Here is a 5,347-nt window from a genome sequence, read left to right as displayed (position 1 = left end):
GCTGTCACTGGGCTGATTCGGGAGGCAGGGAGGGCTCTAGGCTGGGTGTGCCCGGGGATCTGTGAGGAGAAGCGCGAGGAGATGGAGGCAGGACAGCTCACCGCCTTTGCCTGAATGGGAGCCTGGTTTCAGGGAGGCCGGCCTCCTGCTGGGGTCTCTTTCCTGGCTCCCTGTCACCTAGGGAGCTGTGTAAGGGCCTAGAACTGGCAGGGAGGGTCTGTTTCTATTTTTTAACCTCCAAACCTCCATCCAAGTGCCTATTCCTTTCCACACACCCCCTACCACTGTTCAGCTGGTCCTAAATACCAGTTGAGCGCAGTCCTATGGGCCGTTTTGCACATCCCCTCTTTTTGCCTGGAAGCCGGAACGGTGCCAGGGTAGGGCATTCAGATTTGTGCACGTCTGGTCTTTCCCTTGTAGGGTACCCCCCCTTTCCCTTCACCAGAGCCGACTACCCCGCTGGCCTAGGGGTGGGGAAGGGGTGTGCAATAAAGTGGCTCCAGCAGGGGTGGGAAAGAGCGAGGAGCCCTACTTGGCGCTTTGAAGCACGAAGACCCAGGAATCCTTCCTGCCTGTCTTTCGGGAGCTTCCGCGTCCTCAGCGGCTGTTCCGCACTGAGGAAAGCTGGGTGCTGGAGTTGGACGTCTGGGCCGCTCCTCCTTGGGAGGACCAGCGCCCTGTAAAGACCCAGGGAAGGCTGCTGGGTGTGCTTGCCGCAGGCTTCCTGGGTGCCTTCTGGGCCTCAGGCCGGGCGGGCTCAGGTCCTGGGTTCCCAGGAGCCAGCAATGGGACACCGGGCCCCCGCCAGTCCCCCCCACCCCGCCTGCGGGAAGTGTAGGCCGACACTCCTGCCTCCTCAGCAGCCCTGCAGGGATGTCCCACGGCGGGTTTTCCCGGCAGCTTCTAGGACCCTGTATGCTTGGTGGAGCCATGGGATCCCCGAAAGCCAAGTGCAGCTTTAGGGGAATGACAGGATCCAGGCTCTGTGAGCTCATGAGCAAAGACCAGCAGGGGCCCGCAGAAGCGTCACTGATTCTGTGCTGCAGAGCCTGACGTGGGCGCCCCCCGCTCCCGGCCCAGCAGGGCTCCTGATGCCCTCTCCGCCGGGAGCTCGGAACTGGGCCCAGTTCCTCCGGAGCCTGGTGGGACGCCGCCCCCACCCCATGTCTGATGACCTCTGTTCTCTGGTGATTCCTAACAGGAAGCAAGTGCAGCACCCATTCAGGTGCCCAGACATCAACGGGGCACCTGCTGGGTGCCAGGCCCTGGGAGGGGAACCAGAGCTACTGGCAGCTAGGGTGCCGTGCCCGCCCTTGAGGAGCTCACCCCAATGGGGAAGGGCCCTTCAGTGTCACGGGAGCGGGCAGAGATGGGAAGGCACAGCTCGGGGGGGCGGCCTGTGTCACCACTGTCAGAGGGCGGGCATCAGGGCGCGGGCAGGGGTCAGGGAAGGACTCGGGGAGCAGACGACTCCAGAGTGGGGTCTTGGCAGGTGAGCAGGGTTACCTGGCAGAGAAGGCATGGGAGGCATCCCTGGCAGGGGGCCCGACACCCGCCTCGGCGTGCAAGGAACGGCAGGTATGTGGGTCACTGCAGATCATGCTGAGGCGGGAAGTGGGCGTTGAGGACCAGGCGGAGCCAGACCCAGAAGCTGCTCCTTGGCCACACGAAGGAACTCAGGTGTCACTGCGGGGAGCCATGGAAACAGGTTTTTTTAGGTCAAGTGCAACTGGTATGGTAAAGACACCTGTGCCTGTGTGGAGGGTGGACTGAAACGCCATGCCTACAGTCCTCATTTGTAAAATGGAGACAGCATCTTTCAAAGCTGTGGGTAGGGACAGATTCTGCATTTCCACAAGGGGTCCAAAACACCCCCTGGGGTCTCTGCACACCCTCTCAGTCCCGCCTCCCGTGGCTGAGGCCACTATTGCAGGCCGGGTGGGAAAACCGGGGCCCTTGACTCCCACTGGCCCATCGGTGGCTCAGGTCCATCGCAAACCTCGGGGAAGAGTCCATGCAGCATTCGGATCGATGGTGAACATGCCATTAAAACGGGCCGCTCAGTTCAAGGTGCCACCTGGAAGGAAGCAGGGGAGATGTGCCGGGGGCCCTGGAGGGGCTGTTGCCGCTTCCAGAGCCCTGGAGCCTCAGGGCGATGGTTTTTGCAACTCTCAGAATCTATGCAGTTTCCTCTTTACAGACAGGCATTCTGGTTCAAAACGCAGATTCGGGGGCCCTCCCCACCTCCTGATTCCCATCTGTGAGGGTGTGGCCCTGATGTTTCCCTGTGATTCTCCCACAAGCTCTCAAGTTCAAGGACACAGAGGCAGTTTGCAGCCTCCAGTAGAGGCTGTATGTACGGCGGGTACAGGCCCGTGGGCAGCAGTGGATACCGGACCAGGCGCCAGCCCACAGGCTTGGGGAGGCCGGTCTCAGGGACAGCAGCCTGGCCCCCCTCCTGGGCCAGCATGTGCTCTCTGAGGCCGCCTCCCTGCGGCAGGGACAGCACCAGAGGATTTCCACAGCGGGTCGTCCGGGGTTCACTTCCAAGCTGCTTCAGTGATTCTGCAAAGGGTGGAATTCCTGGCTGCGTTTTGCTTCATCTCACACACGCACACACACCAAAAACACTCCCTAATCTGGCAACGCGATGGGAGGTGGTGAGGAACGAGCCAGCGTGACCTGAAGTAGCTTCAGTGTATTCTTGGAAGCTCAGAATCACTGCGGGCACTTGATGCAGTCCCGTCCTTTCCCTAGAGCCTTCATGAGGCCGAGAGAGAAGGATGGAGAAGAGTGGGAGTGAGGAAAGGAGGGAAGGATGGGGAGGGGAGGAGGGAAGGATGGGGAGGAAGGGAGAGGGAGAGACAGTGAGAGGGGACAGAAATGAGAGGAACCAGCGGAGGCCCAGAGGAGGGACAGGCGTGTCTGTGCACACACACATGCACACATGCTTCCAACGAAAGTGGCCCAGGCCCCTCTGCCCCTCTGGCTTGCCCCTGCCCTGGCCCACAGCTGCCAGCCACGGCGATGGCTTAGTCCTGGAACATCCGTGGCTGTGGCTTGGCAGCCCCCTCTGGCTGAGGGCAAAAGCTGCTGACAAACATGCCTGGAATATCTGAGTTTTTCCAACACGGAGAGAAGAAACATACACACACAGAAACCAGCCTTATCATGAGCCTGGCAGAGCAGCTGGGGATGGAAGAATTCCATAACTGAGACAGATGGAGGAGGCGCCTCTACGCTGCTGGAAAACCAGCCCCACACCCTTGCACCCGACAGTGACGCCGCCCCAGGAGCCCTCATGTTCCTGCTCCCACTGCCAGCCCGGAATGCCCCTCTGGCCACCAGGCAGCGTTGACCTAGAGGGTCCCCTCAGGAGCACTGGTGTTACACAAAAACCCCAAGCCCCTGGGAAGGGAGGAGGTGCCCCAAGCCCCCACCGCTGACCAGTTACTAGCACACGAAGGCAGAGAATCCACCCCAGTGACCAGCAACTTTGGAGGACGTACCCGAATCCTAAATGGAGCTCCCAACACCACCCCGCTTCTCCCGGCTCCCACAGGTCCTGGGGGGCCTTCTATTCTCCCTAGACCAGACAGTTCCTTCATCTCCCCCTCCCTGGGTGCAGGGGCCATGGCTTGAAGGGATATTAAGAAATAAATTCTGTATTAGGTACAGGTTGGGAGCCTACAGCCGAGTTCATTTCGCTAAACCTTTAACGAGCACCTCCTATTTACCCTGCACAGTGGCAGGAAGACTGACAAGTGAGGGAGGCAAAAATGTGCAAACCTAACTGTGACTCATGTTAAGATGACATGGATGCAGGAGAAACAATGAGTTAGGGCTGGGGGACTCTGGGAAGACCCTATGGAGGGCCTGCTATCTGGACTAGAATTTGAAAGTTGAACAAGATTGCAACAGAGAGAGAAAAATGGGGAAAGATTTTCTTCAAACAGCACCTACAAAGTGAGATCAGAGGTTTTAAACGCTGCTATTTGGTACCACACCAGCTAGGCAGTGCCAAGGCAAAATCAGAGATCTCAGTCCAACCTGTGACACCTTTGGGGGCCAGTCACATGCCTTCTCCAACCCTCAGCTCGCTCATCTGTAAAACAGGCATGCCAGCCACTTCACAGAGTTGCTATGAAGATGAGGTCATTCAGGCCAAGGGTGCTTGCCATATAGCAGGTATTCCATGCATGCTTCTAGAGTACATATGTAAAACACACTGCACTCTACAAGGGACCGTCACAAACACTTTAACTTCCCAACAAGGTGTGGTCACGGTGCCTGCTCACAGTCTAGCGATGAAAGGTGCTCCCCGCTCTCTGAGAGGCTGAGCTCTGCACGCAGAAGCTGCCGGCGGGGGAAGGAAGCCGTGAGGAAGAGGCATCCTCCAGCAGCTGCTCAGGGTAAGAGTACTTTTCCTCAGGTGTCTACGGAGGAGCTCAGACAGTCCCAACTGCCTGCTGCCTTGGTCCCATTTTCAGTGTGGTCTCTGAGTCATGTTTATCAAACTCACACAAGATACAAGCCAATGCCCAGACTTGGGGAACGGATCTCTGCAGGGAGGGTCTGGAATCCACATTTGGAAGAAACTCATGTTCATAACGTTTGGGAAACCTGGGGGGCCGTTATGCCTGCTGCTCCCCAGCCTGGACCTTCCTCGCTCAGAAGACGAGGGCTGGCTCCGCTCAGGGCTGTGTTTAAACGTCTGCCTCAGAGAGGCGCTTCTTGCCACCACTCCAGTCCGCCGGCCCCTGCGGCTCTCCGTCCCTCACTGCACGTGACCCGAGGCCCTGTCACACTCAGGTTGGCATGTCTGTTGGCTGACTCTCCCCCTAAACTTATATTTAGCTTCAGGAACACAGCCATTTCACTGTTGCACCTTTAATGCCTAAAATAGCACCTGAGATATAGTGGATATTAGCTGATCCTTGTTAATGGCAGGGAGGGGTCATTTGTGCTGTTGACCAAGCACTTCCAGCTCTCTGGCTATCCTGAGCACAAGGAAGGAATGCCCTTCCTGCCCTCCTTGTGGGGGGTGGGCTTTAGGACTAATTCTAGCCAACAAGGAGCAAGCAGGAGGAGCTGGAGCTTTCGCGTGCTGCTGTTGGTGCCTCGGCGATCTCTGCGTCCCTCTGGTTTGGTGCTGGGCAACATGCTACGTGGCGGCTCCATCAGCCTGGGTCCTTGAGTGACTGGGGAACAAAGTCTCCCCACCAACAGGCAAGTGGGCATGTGATGTGGGTGAGAAAGCAGTCTCTGGTTGCAAGGCACTGGGACACGGGGGGTTGTTCACTGCAGTGTAGCCTGACCTGTCCTGACAGGTCCAGTGACCCCAAGC

This window comes from Odocoileus virginianus, chromosome 11 (assembly GCF_023699985.2).
Source record: "Odocoileus virginianus isolate 20LAN1187 ecotype Illinois chromosome 11, Ovbor_1.2, whole genome shotgun sequence".
In the NCBI taxonomy this organism is placed as follows: domain Eukaryota; kingdom Metazoa; phylum Chordata; class Mammalia; order Artiodactyla; family Cervidae; genus Odocoileus; species Odocoileus virginianus.
Note: the sequence above shows the minus strand (reverse complement) of the source record.